This window comes from Arachis ipaensis, chromosome B5 (assembly GCF_059453495.1).
Source record: "Arachis ipaensis isolate K30076 ecotype BB chromosome B5, ASM5945349v1, whole genome shotgun sequence".
Classification (NCBI taxonomy): domain Eukaryota; kingdom Viridiplantae; phylum Streptophyta; class Magnoliopsida; order Fabales; family Fabaceae; genus Arachis; species Arachis ipaensis.
Window position 1 is genome coordinate 119,873,459 of NC_142440.1, and position 23,095 is coordinate 119,896,553.

The window sequence follows — 23,095 nt, forward strand, 5'->3', positions numbered from 1 at the left end:
ACTTCATTTGGTCCTTGGTTGTGCATATACTGTACTTGCTCTTGTTGTTGTTCTTCTTGAGTTTCTTCATTTTGCCCCCATGTGGATGATGGTTGGCTTGTGTTAACTGCTGCAACTTGGAGGCTATCAATCTTCTTGGTCATTTGCTCAAATTGTTGTTGAATTTGCTGCTGCATCATCTTGTTTTGAGCCAAGATTGAGTCCACCCCTTCTAGCTCTATTACTCCTCTCCTTTCTGATGGTTGGCGATTTCTTTGATGAGCAAAGAAATATTGATTGTTGGCCACCATGTCAATAAGATTTTGAGCTTCTTCTGCTGTTTTCATCAGTTGCAATGATCCTCCAGCTGAGTGGTCAAGTGATTCTTGAGCCTTTAGAGTGAGTCCTTCATAGAAGTTCTGTAACTTGTCCCACTCAGTGAACATTTCTGGTGGACATTTCCTCAGTAGAGCCTTGTATCTCTCCCATGCTTCATACAGATTTTCAGCATCCAATTGCGTGAATATTTGCACCTCAGTCTTCAGCCTGATGACTCTTTGAGGTGGATAGAATTTGGCTAGAAATTTAGTCACCAAATCATCCCAGATAGTGATGCTTCCTTGAGGAAAAGTTTCAAGCCATTGTGCGGCCTTGTCCCTTAATGAGAACGGGAACAGCAGAAGTTTGTAAGTTTTAGGATTCACGCCATTAGACTTGACAGTGTCACAAATCCTTAAGAAGTTAGACAGATGTTGATTTGGATCCTCCAATGGTCCTCCCCCAAACGAGTAATTGTTTTGGACCAATGTAATGAGTTGTGGCTTCAATTCAAAGTTATTTGCATTGACATTAGGGGTGAGAATGCTGCTCCCACAATGTCTAGCATTTGCAAAGGTATAGGAGGCCAATACTCTCCTCTGCTGTTGGTTATTGTTAACCCCTCCTCCTGGATTAGATGGATCTCCTTCCATCTTGTGATATTCTTCCTCAGATTCTTCCTCTCCAACAATATTTTTCCCTCTTTCAGCTCTTCTCAACCTTCTAAGAGTTCTCTGGTCAGTTTCAGATAAAACAGGAATGGATCTCCATGTACCTGACATACAAACAAAACACAAGAAACACCACCAGTAACTCTTCAGTCTATTGCTAGAACGAAGTTTAGTTTAAGCAAAATTTCAAACAGTTAGCGTGTTAGTCAAAAATTAGAGAAACAGAAAATAAAAATGCTAGATCTAGATCACCACTTCACTTAATCATTGTCAATCTAGTCAATCCCCGGCAACGGCGCCAAAAACTTGATGTGCAGAAAACGATCTGACACAAAACTCACCGGCAAGTGCACCGGGTCGCATCAAGTAATAATAACTCACGGGAGTGAGGTCGATCCCATAGGGATTGAAGGATTGAGTAATTTTAGTTTAGTGGTTGATTTAGTCAAGCGAATCAAGATTTGGTTGAGAGATTTGTGATTTGCAGAATTTAAATTACATGGAAAGTAAAGGGAATGGGTAATTCGCATGAAATTAAAGAGCAAAGAAAGTAAATAAGCTGAATCTTAAAGTGCAAGTAATATAAATTGCAGAAACTTAGATCGCAAGAAATGTAAATTACAGAATCTTAAAGTGCAAGAAATGTAAATGGATTGAATTGTAAAGGGAATTGGGAATTGGATTTGCAGAAATTAAACAGAAAAAAGTAAATCTCAACAAACAGAAGAGTAGAAGATGCCTTGGATTGAATCGGATCTAAAACAGAAATATAAAAGAGCTTGAAAAGCAGTAAACAGAGAATTCGAAAATGGGAATCCAGATCTCAGGACTCAAGAGACTAGATAACCAAGTCTAGATCTCAATGCCTTCCTAGATCCAACAAGAGCAATTGCAAAGGAAATGTAAATTGTAGAGAAAGTAGAAGAAGAAGCAATTAACAGAAACTGAAATTCAATGATGCGGAAAATTTAAACAAGATCCCAAGGTGAGATTGAAACAGAATTTCTTCAATTCTCCACCCAAGATCCGAAGCAAGAAAAGTAAAGAGTATTCAAGCAAGAACAAGGAAGAAGAGAGATCAATTCTCCTCCCCAAATTCTCTTGAATTAAAACAACAATGCCAAAATGTAAAAGTGAGCTCTCTACAAACTACCAAATCAAAATCGAAAAAGAAAGCTCTGCAGAAACTTAAATCCTAATCTATTTATACACTTTCTTCAAATGGTCTTCAAGCCTTGAATTGGGCCTTTGCTCTTGATGGAATTGGGTTGATAGAGGCCTTGGTTGATTGCTCTTGGAGTTGGAAAGAGAACCGAAGTGAACCGGGTTGGGAATTATAAAAGCTTGAGTAAAAGTTTGAGTAAAAGTTTGAGGCAAACTTTTACTCAAACTTTTTACATCAGCAACCCCATTCTTGCTGCTACCAACGTTTGAGCTCCTAAAGTTTGGGGTCAAAATTTTGCTCAAACGTTGGCCCCCTTATGCACACTCATGGTGCCAACGTTTGCCAAAAAGTTTGAGACAAACGTTGGCGCAAACTTTTTGTCTCCAGGGTGTGTTGCTGATGGCGCCAACGTTTGCCAAAAAGTTTGAGGCAAACGTTGGCGCAAACTTTTTCTCTCCAGGGTGTTGATTTGTGATGCCAACGTTTGCCAAAAAGTTTGAGGCAAACGTTGGCTCAAGCTTTTCTCCCAAAAGTTTGAGCTAAAGTTTGAGGCAAACTTTTGCTCAAGCTTTTTGTTCCCTGGTGTGTTTTCACTTATCCGAAAGTTTGAGCTAAAGTTTGAGGCAAACTTTTGCTCAAACTTTTTGTTCTCTCTTGCTCCTAGCCATTCCTTCTTGCTTCAACCTTTCTCCAAGCTTTCTTCACCTATCATCAATCAACCAAACACATCAAAGCTATGCTTAAAATCATGAGTTTGTCATTCTTTCATAATATGTGGCAATTATAGCATAAATCCTCATGAAATTGCATTAATTCATCTATGGTTGATTAAATCAAAGGAAATATAGAAATCTACCCAATTGGCTTGCTTATGGATCAAGAAAGTGCATAAATCAATTGAAAACAAAAGAAAAAGGCTAGTGAAACTAGGCTAAGATGACTTGTCATCAGTTATGTTGATTCTTGATTGGATGATTATTCCTTTTAATTCGGTTTACTCATGCATAGTTAACAATGGCTGGATGTTCAATTCACTAGGTGCGCGGATGGTTATCCTAATGTCAGGGTTTAAGGGGTAATTTGGGGATGGAGTGTTTTTTTATTGGGTCAATTCTAGAGTCTATTGTTCATAAAAATTATTGTCTACCTAGAAAAATCATTTATTTATTTACTTGTTTGCTAGGTTACATGCAGAATGTGCAATTGATCGAGGATTTGAGGTTTACAACTGCAACTACCAAGATTAAGGCAACTCTTGATGGCGAGTATATCATAGCTTCATGTACGTCAAATCCATGCTTATGTGTGTGAGCATTAATAATTATTAATGATGATTAAGTAACAAGGAGAAAAATTTTTTGAAGTGTGATAAGAAAAAATTAGTCATTGATTATTTATGGATAATTGCACTAAGTACTGCAAATAGCAGTTTAAGCAAGTAAAATATGTCTAAAAACCATGGTTAGTTTTTTTTAGAAAGGATGTTACGAAGGAGCACTTACAAATTCAAAACTAGCAATTTGGGCCTTGAAAAAAATTAGGCAGCAGTTGCAACTTGTAGTTGTTATCAATCATGTGGGGGAAAGATCATAAAATATTAGCATTTTGGTGAGATCTTTTAGAGATTTCATAAATGACATGATGGTGTAGAAAAAGTGGCATGAAAAGATAGGTAATTAGGTATTAATTTCAAAGTTTGGCACTCATGGTGATTCAATATTAAAGGTATATATCCATCACGAGTAAAAGTATACGAGATACGGGAGCTAGAATTGAAGTTTGAAAGGCATTTGGATTCAGAGATTGTTAATTTTTAGGTACTGAAACTATCTTTAGTTTAAAGAAGAAAGTGGTTAGCAACCCGATTGTTTTTGTCTTAGTTTTTTGTTATGTGTTTTAAATTGTCCTCTTTTGCATATTTGTTTATTGCTTGAGTTTACCTACATATTTCTCAATTCGTTATTTTAGTAATTGAATAATTTTGCTTATGTAGGTTCTAACAAATGTCTATTCGAAACTAGCATTTTTATGTGTTGACCGCTCTATTTGTCTACATGCAAAATATGAAAAATATTATAGTTTGTGAATACCAAAATTTTATTTCCCTTTGTACTAAAATATAATGATGAATTCTTTAGGTGCCTAGCATTTTGGATTATAGAAATGTATACTTTTGGTGATTGAATGGTAATTTATCCTTCAATAAAGAAATATGTATTGATAATTAAACTTGAATGTTAGTATTAGTTGATCAAAATTCATGCATTTGATTACATGCTTTGATATTCTTGTTTGACAGAATGGGAAGGGATATTACATATAATAGTTGGTCTTATAATTTGCTTTATATCGCCTCTTTCCCAGAATTGTATAGAATTAACTTAGAATAGGTATTCAAACTTTAATTTTTTGTTTCAAAGGCATCACTAGTGTCATAAATATTGATTTTTTCATATTGGTTGAACTTTGTAAATGAAATTTAAAGGTACAGACTTTAAATTATATTCTCATTGTACTCTTTGGAATTTGGAGTGGAATTCTTATATTTGGTATAAATATAATGTTTTGTTCTATATTTTGTTTGGTGTATTTCTTGCAAAAAAAGGGGGTAACACTTGTTTTTACTTGTCTTACTTATAGATCTACCTTACTTTACATGTTAGGGGCAATTTCTTTCCACCCTTAATACACAATCCCCTGAATTGAATGTGGTTTCAAAAAGGTATTTATTGGAACTTAAATATTGAGTGACTTTATTTTCTTTCATTTATAAGAGTACTGTATCACACGCTTTGTATAAATAAGTGTAACCACAATTGTATCTGAAATTTTGAATTTACAAATTTAGCAAGCTTCATGGACTAGTTGCCCGTGATCGTAAAGATGGTGCCATCGAATGCTTTGACATGCGTGTGAGATCGTTAGTTGACAGAATTGATGCATGTGAACCTAGTAACGATGTTGATCAGGTAGTAGAACATGTGGAGGCATTCAAAATTTCTATGTATTTGAGAAGATGATATTTATTATTTACTATTTTGGATGCGCCAAAGCCTTTGGTGCAAGGCAAATGTCATTGACCAATTTTCTAAGTTTATTATTGTCAATTTTTAAATTTATTATTATTTGAGTTAATTAGTTGATTGTTATTAATTGTCTGAGTTAATCTAAACTTGTTTATTTTATGAGTTAATTATTGACTTATTGTTTATTGTTGTTAATTTTCTAAGTTTATTTTTACCTGAGTTAATTATATTTGAATTAATTAGTATTGTATTTTCTGATTTATTAGTTTATAAATTATTGAATTTAAATATTTAAAATTATATATTAAATTTTAAACAAAATTTTAAAAAAATAAAATTTAAGTTTACCATCAAATTTACTGATGGTTAAATCCACCGGTAGTTATTAATTTAATTATTAATTAATAATATATTACCGTCAGATTTACCAAAAAAAATCTGACGGTAAAAATTATCAGCGGAAATTTTCTGACGGTAATTAGCGGCAGACCTAAAAGTCCTATGGCATATAGTTACCAGTGAGATTTATTGTGCATTTATTAAGAAAAAAATTTTAAAATTTCTATTAGTAGTAACTTTTGTAAGATTTCGGATTTTTGAAAATTAAATAATAATTTATTTATGAACTATAATACTTATTGAAGATTATATTTTCATAGATTTTTATTATTAATTGGATAATTTTTGTATTCAAATTTTAAGTTTTAGTAATTCAAAAATAATGTGAATTGTATATGCTTAAATTTGAATATTTAGATTTTTGAACCTTATTTTATGAATAAAAGGAAATTAATTTCTGTTGAGTTTAGAAAATAAATAACACGTTAATGATGACAAACATGTTAATTTGGGTTAATAACGCAAGTGAGTTTGATGAAGTGTTTAAGTGTGCAGGCCCAAGTTTGAACAAGAACCCCATTAAGCTTACAACTTGGATAGCAAAACAAAGCCAATCTCATAATGAAGCCCATGGCCCTAGTTGAAGAAAGAGAAGCTTGCTGCTGGTGGAGTGTTGCTCATTCGGCATAATTCAGAAAGAAAAATAGGGTTCACTTTATTTGCTATCACCAAAGTAGAAGAAAGAAAAAAATAATCAAGGAAGCTAATGTCAAATCAAGTTAATTAAAAACATGCTAAGCAAGTTCAGAGGTTAAAGATAATTTGTTTCCTTTAATATGCAAGTTAATTGCTTTACAATTTTTCCTTTCTCCCACTCTATGCACCACCAATTTGGGCAAGATGAAGAAAATGGTGGCTGAATCTTCTCTGCTCTAATTTTGTTTTTCATGATTGATGAGACAAAATAAAATTGTCTCCTGCATAATCTGCTACGCAGATCAAACGGAAGCTAAATTATAAGTTCTGGTTTTTTGGTTTTATTAATCAAGTTTAACGAAGGCCATAGATTTAACCCTCCATCTCTAGGCCATCAAGAACCTTCAATTAGTATCAGGAGTCCGGTCTCAAGAATCAAGCTTCACATCTTGGAGGATAGGTCCAATGACGAACAACATGGGTACAACCACAATGGCCTACACTTTAATAGAGGGCCAGTCAAACAACAAGCCTCCTTTTTTCAATGGGAAGAACTATGCTTACTAGAAAGAAAGGATGCGGATCTTCATTCAATCAATTGATTACAACATATGGAAGATAGTTGTGAATGATCCTAAAATTCTTACAAAAATAAGTGCTGATGGATTGGTGACTCCAGGAAGAAGTTGAATGGAATGATGATGACAAAAAGAAGGTGGAGCTGAATGCTAAAGTTATAAACTTGTTGCACTGTGCTATCAGTTTCGAGGAGTACTAAAACATGTCTAGATGCAAAACGGCAAAAGAAATCTAGGAGAAACTCCAAGTCACACACGAAGGCACCAAACAAGTCAAAGAAATAAGGATTGATATGCTGTAAAAATAGTATGAAATGTTCATTATGAAGGATGAAGAAAGCATTGATGAGATATTTGAGAGATTCTCAATCATTATAAATAGCCTAGATGCTATGGACATGACCCACACTGAACAAACTCTAGTGAGAAAGTTCCTTAGAAGCCTTACAAAAAAGTGGGAAACAAAAGCTACTGTCCTAGCTGAGAGTAACAACCTGAGTCCATTAACCTATGATGAGTTGAGAGGGAAAATTCTAGCGTATGAAACCACACACACCAGCCAAGACACAAAGAAAAAAGGAGTAGCCTTAAAATCAAAAGTTAAATATGTGGAGAGTGATTCAATTGATAGTTTTTCAAATGACGAACTTGTATTTTTTGCTAGGAGACTAAGGAGTCTGATAAAGAACAAAGGCAGGAACAAGGGCTCGAGCTCAAAAGAGTACAAAAAGGATTTCGAGCAAAGTAATCTGTCACAATTGCAAGGAGGCAGGACTCTTCAAGATCAACTGCCCAAAGCTCAAGAAAGAGGACAAGGCAAAGAAAGAAAAGAAGAAAGTGCTCATGGCTTCTTAGGAAGATCTAGAAAATGATTCAGATGAGGAAGAAGACTTTGAAGACGAAGCACGAGTCTATTTCATGGCTAGTAAAGAACAACAAGAGGTAAATTACTATGACTTATCTCTTGCAGTCTTACATGTTATTGTTGATGATCTCAATCACCATTCTGAAAAATTGTTGAATAAATATAACAAATGCGAATCTGAAAATGAAGTTTTGAAAGATGAAAATGAGTTTTTGAAAGAAAAAGTGAAGGAGACCGAATGTGCTATTGATCTAGTTGAAGAAAATTTATTTGTAAAATCTAAAATTGAAAAAATTCAAAAGAAAGCACATTGTTGATCATTCTCAAAAATTTGTTGCTGAAAATGAAAGATTAAATGAAATGATTAAAAGGTTGAATAATGATTTAGCAAAATTTGCACATAGTTCAAGCAACTTGGACAAATTTCTTGCTAATCAAAGACCACTGTTTGAAAAATCTGGTTTGGGTTATGTAACTAAAAATGATGAAGTTTTTGAAAAGCCATTTCAACATCATGGCATCATCTTCAAAATCAAAACCCACATTTGATAAATCTAGTCTTGGGTATTTCTCTAACAATGATGCTGCCTTTGAAAAGTCAAATTTTGATAAAAATGCATCTTCATCAAGATCCAAACCTGCTTCAAATAACTCTGGTATGGGTTACATCTCTAACAATGAGGCTATCTTTAAAAAACTACACTTTCACAAAAGAGCCTCACATTCTAGAAACCCATTTGTGTCCAGAAATTTTGGTTTAAGTTATTTTGTAAGAGGAAGTGCTAATGCTAGAAATGGATTTGTCAAAAGAAGTGCACCATTTTCAAAAACTAGAAAATTTCAATCTTTTAATCACCATCCACATCATATTTTCAATCGTTTTCAGCAACATGTACATAGAAATCACTGCTTTAACTGTAATATACCTAGTTACTCTTCTTCCTAATGCTTTATTGATAAAAGAAGAGTAGAAAAAAAAATATACAAAGTTGTTTCTGATTTTAATGCACTTGAGCAACTAAGATAGATCAACTTCAAAGGATCCAAATTAATTTAGATACCTAAGGTTACTTAAGAGTATGTGCAGATTTGCTTAGCATCGAAGAAGAAGAAAGACATGTGGAACTTGGATAGAGGATTTTCTAGGCACATGACGGGAAAGTCAACATTCTTCTCAAACTCAAAAAGTATGATGGAGGATTTGTGACCTTTGGAGATGACGGTAAAAGTAAAATTATTGCAATTGAAAAAGTAAGCAAAGATCTCTCTACCTTTATTGATGATGTTTTCTTGGTTGATGGTTTGAAGCACAATCTTTTGAGTATTAGCTAATTGTGTGATTTGGATTACTTGGTAATTTTTAAAAGATTAGAATGCCTTTGTTGTGAGTGAAAAGACTAATGAAGTATTGTTTGTTGCAAACCATTGTGATAATATGTATGACCTCACTCTTGATGAACTAAAGAATTAAAATGTAGCTTGCTTTCATTCAAAAGAATCTGAAAAATGGCTATGGCACAAAAGATTCGGCCATACTAGTATGTTTCAAATAAACAAGCTTGTTAAAAAGGAATTACTGAAAGGTCTTTCTAAGATCAAGTGTGACAAAGACATCACATGTGATGCTTGTCAGATGGAAAAACAAATAAAGAGTTCTTTTAAACAAAAGGAAGACATTTCTACTAAAAGTCCACTTGAATTGCTACATAATAATCTCTTTGGTCCAACAAGAACTCAAAGTTTGGGTGGTAAACATTATGATTTAGTAGTTCTGGACGATTATACAAGATTTGATTGGGTTTTATTTATTGCACACAAAAATGATGCATTTTCGGCCTTTGAGGCTTTTAGCAAACGAATTCAAAATGAAAAGGATTTGAAGATTGCTTCTATTAGAAGTGATCATGGTAAAGAGTTTGAAAATTAATTTTTTGAATCATTTTGTGATGAATTTGGTATTTTACATAACTTTTCTTGTCCGAGAACACTGGTGCGGAATTTATAACCCACAAACTAACTGGCAGGTGCACCGAGTCGTACCAAGTAGTACCTCAAGTGAATGAGGGTAGATCCCACGAGGATTGATGGATTAAGTAACAATGGTTAAGTGATTTACTTAGTTAGACAAACAGAAGAGAGTGTTGAGAGTTAAAATGCATCAAACAAAAATTCAGAGAATCAGAAAACAAGTAGTAAATTGGTTGTGGAATATATGGAGAAAACAGTTAAGGTTTCAGAGATATCTATCTTCCAGATTGACTTTTATTACTAACTATTTTAATCATGCAAGATTCAATTCATGGAAAACTATATGTGACTAAACCCTAATTCCTTAGACCTCTTTAGTCTCCTCTAACCTTCATCAACCGCCAATTCCTTGGTCACTTAATTCCAATTAGAGAGTGAAGTTCAATTCTAGTTTATATGCCACAGAAACCCTAATTACCCAAATATAAGAGGATTATATGTCACGTATTCTGTTAAGTCCAAATAATTAGAAATTTAGGAGAAATTATTTTCAAGCTGTTGTTCAAGTAAAGAGCTTTTCCAAGTTATACAAGAACAAAATTAGAACAAGGGTCATACTTCTGTTCCACCCAAATTCATAAGATAAAGAGCGAAATCAATTCTTGAAATTGAAATCAATACATGAATTAAAATAGAAAAGTAATAGTATCAATCCATACAATAGACAGAGCTCCTAACCTTAAAAGTGGAGGTTTAGTTGCTCATGGTTCAGGGAGAAAACAAGGATTCTGTAAAACTGTAAAGTGCAGAATGAGGTAGAAGAGAAGAGATTAGCTCGAAGGGCTGATTCTTTTTCCTTTTATATCAAATCCTAATTAATGTAAATTATATTTTTTAAAACTAAATAATATCTTTTCCTAATTTTAAATAGAATAAATTTTAATAAAAAAAATTAACAAAGCCTTCGCGTGTTGCTCCCTCGGACGAATGGGGACCACCTTAGGATTAGTTGTGGCGCCAAACTTGGAGAATCCCAAGTTTGGCGCCACATAGCCTGTATGAAATCTTGGATTATGGTGATCATGGAGCCAAACTTGGAAAACTCCAAGTTTGACTTCACTTCAACGCCTTGCAATTCCTGGGGTTGTTCAACATTGGCGCCAAACTTGAAACCTCTCAAGTTTGGCTTCAAGTTAACGCCCTACACTTCCTGGAGGTGGGTGAGTGTGGCACCAAACTTGAAAATTCCCAAGTTTGGCTTCAGTAAGGCCGATTGCTTTGGAAGATTATATGATCATGGCACCAAACTTGGAAAATCCCAAGTTTGGTACCACCAAGGCAGTGATTCCAGAAAAGAAGTATAAACTATTATATATCGTTAGAAAGCTCTGAAAGTTAGCTTTTCAGTGCCGCTAGAATCATGTCAATTGGACTTCTGTAGCTGAAGTTAGTTTTGTTTGAGTGCAAGGAGGTCAGGGTTGACAGCATCATCCACTTTCTTCCTTTTCTTCTACACAAATCCTATCAAATCCATTTGAATGCTACCTGAAATAAACCAAATTGCACACGACTCAAAGTAGCATTCATTGTGGCTCAAAAATACTTAAATCTTGATTAAACTTAACAACTTCAAATGCAAATTCACTAGGAAAAGATAGAAAAGATGCTCACGCATCAAACACCCCAACAAAATGGTGTTGTGAAAAGAAAAAATAGAAGTATTCAAGAAATGGCTAGGGCCTGTTATGTGAAAGTGAAGTTCCTAAGTTCTTATGGGCTGAATCCATGAACACGACTTGCTACATTTTAAATAGAAAAATCATAAGAAAATTTTTGAAGAAAACTCCTTATGAACTTTGGAAAGGAAAACCACCAAATTTGAATTACTTTCATATGGATGCAAATGCTTTGTTTTAAACATAAAAGAAAATTTAGAAAAGTTTGATCCAAAAGCATATGAACGTATATTTGTAGGTTACTCCACAACTAGCAAAGCATATAGCGTTTACCATCAAGATGCTAGAATCGTTGAGGAGTCCACACTTACATATTGTAATTCTAACCTAGTTCAAAGTATTTTGGAAGATTGTGATACAGGAAATCAAGTGGAGAGCAACAAAAATGAAGTCCAAAATTAGGAGATAATTCTATTTTATCTCATGAAACTGGTGAAAACCCTGGGAATACCAATTCCATTGATCCTAACTTAATCGAATCTGTTCCTAAATTCTCGAAACCCCGTGAATGGAGATTTTTTAAGAACTATCTACTAGAATTTGTCTTTCGGGATGTTTCTCAAGGTGTCACAACTCGTTCCTCCTCTAGAAAGGCTACAGAAAAACAAATTTGGCTTTTCTATCACAAATTGAGCCTCAAAACATTAAAGAACTTGAAGACCCTTCTTGGGTAAGGCTATGAAGGAAGAACTTCAACAATTTGAAAAGAATCGAATTTGGGCACTTGTTCCTAATCCCATTGGAAAGAAAGTGACTGACACTAAATGGATTTTTAGGTACAAATTAGGTAGAAATGGAGGCGTTGCTAGAAACAAAACAAGATTAGTGGCGCAAGGATTTGATCAAGAAGAAGGGATGAATTTTGATTAATCCTTTGCTCCTGTGGCACGAATGGAAGCTATAAGGCTTCTTCTAGAATATGTTGCCCATTGTGGCTTTAAATAATTTCAAATGAATGTGAAATATGCATTCTTAAATGGTGTAATTGATAGAGAAGTGTATGTGGCACAGCCCCCTGGTTTTGAAAATAAAGAGTCTTCTAATCATGTTTTCAAACTTTTAAAAGCTCTTTATGGGTTAAGACAAGCTCCAAGAGCTTGGTATGAAAGACTTAGTTCTTTTCTTTTGAAAAATGGTTTTCAAAGAGGCACCACAGACATTACTCTATTCATTAAGAATTTCAATGATTCTTTCATCTTAGTTCAAATTTATGTTGACGATATAATTTTTGGATATGCTAATGAATCCCTTTGTTCTGAATTTGGAAAACTCATGACAAGTGAATTCGACATGAGTATGATGGGTGAACTTAATTTCTTCCTTGGAGTTTAAATTAAACAAACTAAAAATGGAACTTTCATTCACCAAGATAAGTATGCCAAGGAATTAGTTAAGAAGTTTGGTATAGAGAATGCCAAACCCATGGGCACTCCCATGCACCCTAACTCAAAGTTAGAAAAGAGTGAAACTGAGAAAGATGTTGATGAGACTAGGTATAGAGGCATGATAAGGTTACTTATGTACGTAACATTTTCTAGACATGATATTGTGCAAAGTGTTGGAATATGTTCAAGGTTCCAATCACAACCAAAAGAATCACATCTTTCTGCAGTAAAAGAGAATTGTAGAACCTATGCACAATTACTCAAGAGGGGGGTGAATTGAGTATTGCAACAACAATGAATCTTTTTGCGAAAGTTAAAGACAATATACAAAAGTGTTATTGTACTAGTATTTTTCCAAGAGCTTAACTCAATTGCTAAGCATTTATAAGGAGCTTTTACTTTCCAATAGACACCAACTCAAATAAATTGATCAAGCTTTTCACCAATCGGACTTAAGCTATTCCTTAAGTACTTACGAAGCTACTTTTCGATCACAATTTATTTGCTCAAAGGTAAAAGACAATAATATTGAAGAGATGAGTTTGGAGAGATGCAAACGCTATTTAGAGTGGTTCGGCACAATCCTTGTCCTACGTCCACTTTCTTTCTCAATCGCTATTGAGAAGTTCCACTATTGCCAAGCTTCAAGGTGCTCGCGCAAAACCTTTTACAATCCGAGTCCTTAGTTTCTAACACCTCACGGTATATGATCACCACTCGTATACTAACCCACTCCACTTAGAGATACCTTCTCTAAGATTTGCCTTGAGTACTTAGTATACTTCTTTGGTATCCTCACCGACTATAGTGTTTATAACTCTTAACTCAACCTTGGAGATTACACTCCAATTTACAAAGTGTTACAAGAAAACAATTCTCAAAGAATTGTTGAGATGAAATGAGTACTCTCTAGAAGAGTGTATGATTACAAGTTTAGCACTATTGAACCAATTGATATTACTCTCTCAAATTGTGTATTATAACACCTTAAAAATGTGTAGAATGAAAGAATATGAACAAGATAGTTTGCAAATACTCACGTATATGAAATAAGGCTTCAATCCATCTATTTATAGACTCCCCAAACCTTAGAAACGTTGGGGAGTTAATGGGATGGAGCCTTTTTGTCAAAACTAGCCGTTTTTTATGTTTTTGAATCATTTGCATCGATGCATAACACTTTGCATCGATGCAAATGTGTCTTTGAAGCTGAAATTTGAATTTTCAGCTAGGTTGCATCGATGCAAACATCTTTGCATCGATGCAACAAGTCGTCGCATGCTTTGCATCGATGCAAGATGAGTGTGCATCGATGCAAACCTTAAAGAATGGCTTAAAATCACTTCAAAATACTTAGGATTGATCTCAAACTTGTTGGAGTCAATTCCTATGCTTTTGTACCTTTAAAAACAAGTTTTTAAACCATTTGGCTAGCATCGAATTGCAAGATGTGCATCAAAACATTTTGTGAGTGTGTGTTGAGAGATTTAGCAATTGGTTCTTAACAAGAAGTTACCTAAGTCCTAAGACACTATACTTGTCTTCAAATGTTGTGGACTTGAGTTTCTTGTTGTTGTTGTGTTGCTTTCAACTCTTCATTCCTCAACGTTGAATGTTGGTTGATCTTTCAACATGCTTGTTCATTCAAGTTGTTTGTTGGTTTGTCTTTCATGTCGTTTGTTGGTTTGTCATTCATCAAAACCTACGAATACAAACTTCGCATACAAGCAACATGATTTACAATTTCCCCCTTTTTGATAATGACAAACCAATTTTGAGGATATGCATTTATAAATGATTTTGAAAGCAACAATAATGCACTATGTTTTATAGAAAGCTTTGGAGAAGACTTCACAAAAAAAATTTGCAGGAGTTCCCCCTAAATATGTGCATTTGTTCCCTTAAGGGGCTTTTATCAAAGAAAACGATTTAGATATCAAAAGTTTTTGCTTAGCGGAAGTCTTTTTGAAATCATTGTTTTGCAAACTTATTTCTTCTTTTCAAATCCTCAAACTTCTTCTTTTTCAAAAGTTCAAAACTTCAAATATCCTCAAACTTTTCTTCCCCCTTTTGACATTATCAAAAAGAAAGGAGTTTGAAATGTGTCATAGAAGCATGCATAAAACAATGAATTTTTTTAAGTTCAATATCTCTATTAATCTCAAGGATGAGATATTCCCCCTTTCAAAAAGAATTTGATTTCCTCTTTTTATATATAACAAGCATGCATAATTCCCCCTAAAGAAGTGAAATATATCAAGGCATGCACATTAACTTAAAATAGGGGTACCAAGCCTATTTTGAGTTATTCATCAAATAAGCATACAAGCATTAATCATTAAACAAAATTATGAAGGAAATATCAAAGTATTTAAACCATAATATAAATCCTTAGCTTACTAGGAGTTAGTTTAACAATTCATATAATCAAGTAAACATAAAGCAATAAAAAGTGACTTGATGAAGAGGAGACAATCAATCTTGGTCTTCATCATCATCATTATCCTCTTCATACGGTAGGTGGATGCCGAAATGCTCATATAAGTCATCAATACGACGATCCAAGCGACCCGTGCGATGATCTACACGAGACACACGACGATTAAGTGCTTCAAGTTGCCTACCATGCTCTACTTCAATCCTTTGAGTTCCATCATGTATATACTCACTTAAACCATTATAAACTTCAATTTGTTGATCCTCCATTGTTTATAATCTTCAAATTCTTCAATCTACCTCAAGATTAATCACTCATTCATCAACTCATAAACCTACAAAACAATGGCTAATTGGATATCTCCAATGCTTAAGTTAGTAAGAGATACAAAAATAGCAATATAAATACAATGAATTCAAACAAATCATATTAGATTAGAATCCAAGATACCAAGTTCATTTCGGATGTTAAAAAAACTTTCTTTACATAAAGGTTTAGTGAAGATGTCCGCTAGTTGTTTACTAGTTTCGACAAATTCAATAACCACATCACCCTTTTCAACATGGTCTCTTATGAAGTGATGTCTAATCTCAATATGCTTGGTTCTTGAATGTTGAACTGGATTCTTGGTTAAATTTATTGCACTAGTATTATCACATTTGATAGGAATGTGATCAAGCATGAGTCCATAATCCACAAGTTGTTGTTTCATCCATAAAATTTGGGCGCAACAACTACCGGCGGCTACATACTCGGCTTCGGCGGTAGACAAGGCTACACTTACTTGTTTCTTACTATGCCATGAAACAAGAGAGTTTCCTAGCAAGTGACAAGTGCCGCTAGTGATTTTCCTATCCAATTTGCAACCGGCAAAATCGGAATCGGAATAACCAATCAAATCACAAGTGGATCCTTTCGGATACCACAATCCAACATTTAATGTTCCTATGAGATACTTCATAATCCTTTTCACCGCACTTAAGTGAGATTCCTTAGGATTAGCTTGGTATCTCGCACACATGCATACACTAAACATGATATCTGGCCTACTTGCCGTTAGATAAAGTAATGATCCTATCATGCCTCTATACTTCTTTACATCTATGTTTTTACCTTGTTCATTTTTGTCAAGGTAGCAAGTAGTGCTCATTGGTGTGTCCATTGCCTTAGCATTGTCCATTCCAAATCTTTTGAGCAATTCCTTGCAATATTTGGTTTGGCTAACGAAAGTTCCTTCTTTTCCTTGTTTGATTTGAAGACTAAGGAAGAATTTGAGTTCGCCCATCATGGACATTTCAAATTCACTTTGCATGAGGTTTGAGAAAAACTTGCAAAGTGATTCGTTAGTTGAACCAAATATTATGTCATCGACGTAAACTTGTACCAAAAGGATATTTTTGTTTTCAATCATGATAAATAAAGTTGTATCAACCTTCCCTCTTCTAAAACCCTTTTCTATTAAAAACTTGCTCAAGCGTTCATACCAAGCTCTTGGAGCTTGTTTAAGACCATAAAGAGCTTTCTTGAGTTTAAAAACATGATTAGGATTTTCATAATCCTCAAAACCGGGAGGTTGTTCAACATATACTTCTTCTTGAATGAAACCATTAAGAAAGGCACTCTTAACATCCATTTGATAAAGTTTGAAGTTATAAGAGGATGCAAAAGCAAGTAACATCCTAATAGCTTCTAATCTAGCTACGGGAGCATAAGTTTCGCCATAATCAATGCCTTCCTCTTGATTATAACCTTTAGCTACCAATCTAGCTTTGTTTCTAACAATTGTACCATTTTCATCGAGTTTATTTCTAAAAACCCATTTTGTTCCTACAATTGTTTGATTACTTGGTTTAGGCACCAATTCCCAAACGTCATTTCGTTTGAATTGGTTAAGCTCCTCTTGCATTGCCATAGCCCAATGTTCATCATCAATTGTGGACTCAATGGTAGATGGTTCAATTTGAGAAACAAAAGCACTATATGCAAATAAATTTCTAAAAGTGGATCGAGTTGTTACCCCTTTCGAAACATCACCAATGACGTTGTCTAGAGGATGATCCTTTGAAGTACGCCAGTCCTTTGGAAGTGCATTTATTTGTGCTTGTGATGGTTCAATTTCTTCAACTTGAACACTATCCTTTGTTGAGCTTGTAGAGGCTTCATTTAAATCTTTTTCTTTGTCTTCACCATTCAAATTTAGTGGATCAAAGTTTTCTACATTTTCATCAAAATCTTTTCTAGCACAACAACGGTTAGTTTCATCAAAAGCGACATGAATACTTTCTTCCATAGTCATGATGCGTTTATTATATACTCTAAAAGCTTTGCTAGTTAAAGAGTAGCCTAAGAAGATTCCTTCATCAGCCTTAGCATCAAATTTTCCTAAGTTATCTTTTCCATTATTTAGAATAAAGCATTTACAACCAAAGACGTGAAGGTGGGAAATATTTGGCTTTCTTCCTTTGTACAATTCGTATGGTGTTTTCTTAAGAATAGGTCGAATGATAATCCTATTCATAACATAACACGCGGTACTAACCGCATCCGCCCAAAAGTACTTAGGAATATTAGCCTCATTGAGCATAGTTCTCGCCATTTCTTCTAAATGACGATTTTTCCTTTCAACCACACCATTTTGTTGTGGTGTTCTAGGAGAGGAAAAATTATGCTCAATGCCATTTTCTTCACAAAAAGTTTCAAAAAGATTGTTTTCAAATTCTCCACCATGATCACTTCTAATAGATGATATATGCAAATTCTTTTCATTTTAAATAACTTTGGCTAATCTTTTGAATGCTCGAAATGCATCACTCTTGTTTGCTAGGAACAAGGTCCATGTAAATCGAGAGTAATCATCAACAATAACTAAAGCATAGTAATTGCCACCAAAGCTCATAGTCCTAGAAGGACCAAATAAATCCATGTGCAAAAGTTGTAATGGCCTTGTTGTTGAAACAATGTTTTTGGATTTAAAAGAGGCCTTTACTTGTTTTCCCTTTTGACATGCGTCGCAAAGGACGTCTTTTTCAAAACGTAGCTTTGGTAAGCCAATTACTAACTCTTTAGAGACCAACTTGCTAAGATGGTCCATGTTAGCATGAGCTACTCTACGATGCCATAACCATGTTTCATCATTTTTACTAACAAGGCATTTCACATCATTTGAGGAAACTTCATTTAGATTAATCATGTATACATTGTCAACACGGTGCCCAATTAGCACAATTTCATTAGTGTCTTGCCTTTTTATCAAACAACATTTTGAATCAAAGGTGACTAAGTTTCCTTTGTCACAAAGTTGGCTAACACTAATGAGATTATGTTTGAGACCTTTGACAAGTATAACATTATCTATGGAGGTAGAAGAATTTTTACCAACTTTTCCAACGCCGATTACTTTGCCGGTGTTGTTGTCTCCATAGATCACGTTTCCTCCGTTTGTAGGCTCTATTGCGGTGAACTTTGATTCATCGCCGGTCATGTGTTTGGAGCATCCACTGTCAACATACCAATTTGTATCCTTAGCTCCAACACGTACCTACAAAACAATTAAAATTGGGATTTAGGTACCCAAGTGAATTTGGGTCCTTGATGGTTAGTATGAGCATAATGCCCATAAGGTGCCCATCTCGTATCTTGACAACGAAAGTTTATATGTTTAATTCTAGTAAAGCATACGGGTGCTATATGACCTACTTTATTACAATAATGACATATGACATTTGGATTATGCATCCTATGCATGTTTCTAAATGGTTGCCTAGGTTGTTTCCTAAATGCAACATCTTTTGATCTATATGCATTGTGATTATAATTTCTAAATGAAGCATGTTGAGGAGGATGTTTAAAGGCTTCATTCCTTTTAGGCATGCTTGCCTTTTGGGCTTGTGGTTGCCTAATAGGAGTTTTAGCATTTTTAAATTTTCCTTTTTCAAAACCTAAACCTTCCTTATTATGAACATGCTTTTGGTTTTTCAACATTTTATCTAAGTTCTTTGAAGATTCATTGAACTTGGCTAAAGTGTTCTTAAGATTTGTAATTTCATTTTCATGCATTTTACAAGATTTGTATGGATCACTACTTGTGCTACACTTATCTTTTCCAAGATTGATATTCTCGTTTTTCAACATCTCATTTTGTTTTAAAAGATCCATATTCTTTTTCTTTAGGAGAGAATAATCTTGGGTAAGTTTTGTGTACACCTCAAGTAAGGCATCATATTCATCTTGTAAATTAAAAGAAGTGGAGTTGTCATCACTAACCTTTTCTTCGCTTGCCATTAAGCAAAGATTTGCAACCTCATCGTCATCGGAGTCAGATTCATCCTCATTCTCCCATGATATGTATGCTTTCTCCTTCTTCTTAAATTTCTTGTTTTTGTCCTCCTTTTGAAGTTTTGGACAATTGGGTTTGATGTGTCCAACTTCTCCACACTCATAGCATTTTGGTACCTTTGTTTTGCTCTTGAAGTTTTTCTTCATTGCAAACTTATTGAATCTTTTCAATAAGAGTGCAAATTCTTCATCTCCTTCTTCTTCATTATCATCACTCTCTTCTTGTAGTGATGTTGTTTTAAGGGCGAGACTTTTCTTCTTGCTTTCTTCACCTTTTTGTCTATTTAGCATAGTCATTTCATAGGTGAGAAGATTACCTCGTAGTTGATCGAATGTAAGTTGATCATAGAGCCTTCCTTCCACAATGGCGTTCACTTTGGAGTTCCATTTTGGTGTAAGGCTTGTAAGCACCTTGGTCACAATTTGTTTATAATTGTATTTTGTGCCAAGCATGCTTAGATTGTTGAAGATCTTGGAGAGTCTTTCAAGAGCTTCTTCAATGCTCTCTTCATCTTTCATTTTAAAATTTTCCCATTCATGAACCAACATAAATACCTTTGATTCTTTAACGTGGTCGGTTCCTTCGTAAGTGATTTGGAGTTTATCCCAAATCTCTTTAGCGGTTTCACATGTAGAGATCTTCATATAATCATGCTCGTTAAGTGCACAATGAATGAAGTTGATGGCTTTATCATTCATTGCCACTTTCTTCCAATCATCGTCACTATATTCATCTTCTCCTTTCGGTACTTGCTTTGAGACGGAGACTTCTCCTTCTTTAGCGCTTGTTGTCTTTGTTGGAATGTGATTTCCATTCTCAATCACTTTCCAAATTCTCACATCTTGAGAACGGATCCAAATTCTCATCTTATTTTTCCAATAAGAGTAATTTGTTCCACTAAAAAGAGGAGGTCTAGCGGTTGAGTTACCTTCACTAGTGTTGTTGTTGTTAAAGCTTGTGCTTGCCATGATCTTTTTCCTTAAACGGTTAAGTCTTTCAAAGGGTTAAGCTCTGATACCACTTGTAGAACCTATGCACAATTACTCAAGAGGGGGGGTGAATTGAGTATTGCAACAACAATGAATCTTTTTGCGAAAGTTAAAGACAATATACAAAAGTGTTATTGTACTAGTATTTTTCCAAGAGCTTAACTCAATTGCTAAGCATTTATAAGGAGCTTTTACTTTCCAATAGATACCAACTCAAATAAATTGATTAAGCTTTTCACCAATCGGACTTAAGCTATTCCTTAAGTACTTACGAAGCTACTTTTCGATCACAATTTATTTGCTCAAAGGTAAAAGACAATAATATTGAAGAGATGAGTTTGGAGAGATGCAAACGCTATTTAGAGTGGTTCGGCACAATCCTTGTCCTACGTCCACTTTCTTTCTCAATCGCTATTGAGAAGTTCCACTATTGCCAAGCTTCAAGGTGCTCGCGCAAAACCTTTTACAATCCGAGTCCTTAGTTTCTAACACCTCACGGTATATGATCACCACTCGTATACTAACCCACTCCACTTAGAGATACCTTCTCTAAGATTTGCCTTGAGTACTTAGTATACTTCTTTGGTATCCTCACCGACTATAGTGTTTATAACTCTTGACTCAACCTTGGAGATTACACTCCAATTTACAAAGTGTTACAAGAAAACAATTCTCAAAGAATTGTTGAGATGAAATGAGTACTCTTTAGAAGAGTGTATGATTACAAGTTTAGCACTATTGAACCAATTGATATTGCTCTCTCAAATTGTGTATTATAACACCTTAAAAATGTGTAGAATGAAAGAATATGAACAAGATAGTTTGCAAATACTCACGTATATGAAATAAGGCTTCAATCCATCTATTTATAGACTCCCCAAACCTTAGAAACGTTGGAGAGTTAATGGGATGGAGCCTTTTTGTCAAAACTAGCCGTTTTTTATGTTTTTGAATCATTTGCATCGATGCATAACACTTTGCATCGATGCAAATGTGTCTTTGAAGCTGAAATTTGAATTTTCAGCTAGGTTGCATCGATGCAAACATCTTTGCATCGATGCAACAAGTCGTCGCATGCTTTGCATCGATGCAAGATGAGTGTGCATCGATGCAAACCTTAAAGAATGGCTTAAAATCACTTCAAAATACTTAGGATTGATCTCAAACTTGTTGGAGTCAATTCCTATGCTTTTGTACCTTTGAAAACAAGTTTTTAAACCATTTGGCTAGCATCGAATTGCAAGATGTGCATCAAAACATCTTGTGAGTGTGTGTTGAGAGATTTAGCAATTAGTTCTTAACAAGAAGTTACCTAAGTCCTAAGACACTATACTTGTCTTCAAATGTTGTGGACTTGAGTTTCTTGTTGTTGTTGTGTTGCTTTCAACTCTTCATTCCTCAACGTTGAATGTTGGTTGATCTTTCAACATGCTTGTTCATTCAAGTTGTTTGTTGGTTTGTCTTTCATGTCGTTTGTTGGTTTGTCATTCATCAAAACCTACGAATACAAACTTCGCATACAAGCAACATGATTTACAATAATCATTAGATATGTACATGAAATATCCAACATTTCTTTATGGTATCCTAGGTTGGATGAATTTTCTATAGTGGGTTATTCTGATGCAGATTTTGCCAGTGATAGAGTTGATAGAAGGAGCACGTCAGGTATATGCTATTCTCTGGGCAGATCCTTAAATGTTTGGTTAAGCAAGAAGCACTCTACAGTGGCACTTTTCTCTACTGAAGCCGAATACATAGCTGCTTCCTCTTGCTGCTCATAGTTATTATGGTTAAAAACTTAGCTTGCTGACTATAAATTGAATACTGATAATATTCCCTTGTTATGTGATAACATGAGTACCATAAATATTTCCAAAAATCCAGTTTTACACTCTAGAATAAAACACATTGAAGTGAGATTTCACTTAATAAAGGAACATGTTCAAAAGGGCAATATTAACATTCAATTTGTTAAATCAGAGAAATAATTAGCTAATATTTTTACTAAACCACTGGCTGAGGATAGGTTCTGTAAGTTAAGCACTAGTTTAGGCATTCTTAATTATGATACTTTGTTTTAAACATTGTTGATGCCTTGTTTAAAGTTTTTTTTTCTCAGGTCAGGATGAGACAATTCTGGACAAATGAAGAGCCATCATCAAAGAACATGGTATCTGGTATTTTGTTCTAAGTTTAGATTCATGTGGGCTAACCATTCTTTTCAGATTTCATGTGGCTTTTATGTTTCCTTAAACACAACCTCCTCTGGGCCTAAGAAGAGTTAATTGATATTAATGTGGGCCTCATTGGTTTGTCATACATTAATTGTATTTTTATTTCTTTTTCTTTGTCTTTTGTGAAAGTCATTTTTTTTATAAAAACCTTTTCAACTTTAGGTCATGTCTTTTCAAAGTTGTCACAGGTTCTGAACATGCATGTTTTCAAGAATCATTAACTTGTAGTAGTTACTAAAGCAAACCTCTTTCATATTAACTTGCATGTCTCTTTGGTTTTCCACTACCACCATTTGTTTTAAAAACTACAAAACCTTTGTGTCATAATAATGAGGAAGAAAACCACTACACGAAGAGGCACCCACACTCA

The 23,095-nt window shown here is 34.4% G+C and overlaps 1 long non-coding RNA gene across 1 annotated transcript; it reads left to right on the forward strand.

The window, feature by feature from the left end:
• Window positions 1-3,894: 3,894 nt before the first annotated feature.
• Window positions 3,895-5,016, forward strand: LOC148565572 (uncharacterized). The gene is made up of 3 exons (XR_015883514.1): window positions 3,895-3,950; window positions 4,797-4,855; window positions 4,982-5,016. It is a non-coding gene; the product is annotated as an uncharacterized LOC148565572 (long non-coding RNA).
• The last annotated feature ends 18,079 nt before the right edge of the window (window positions 5,017-23,095 follow it).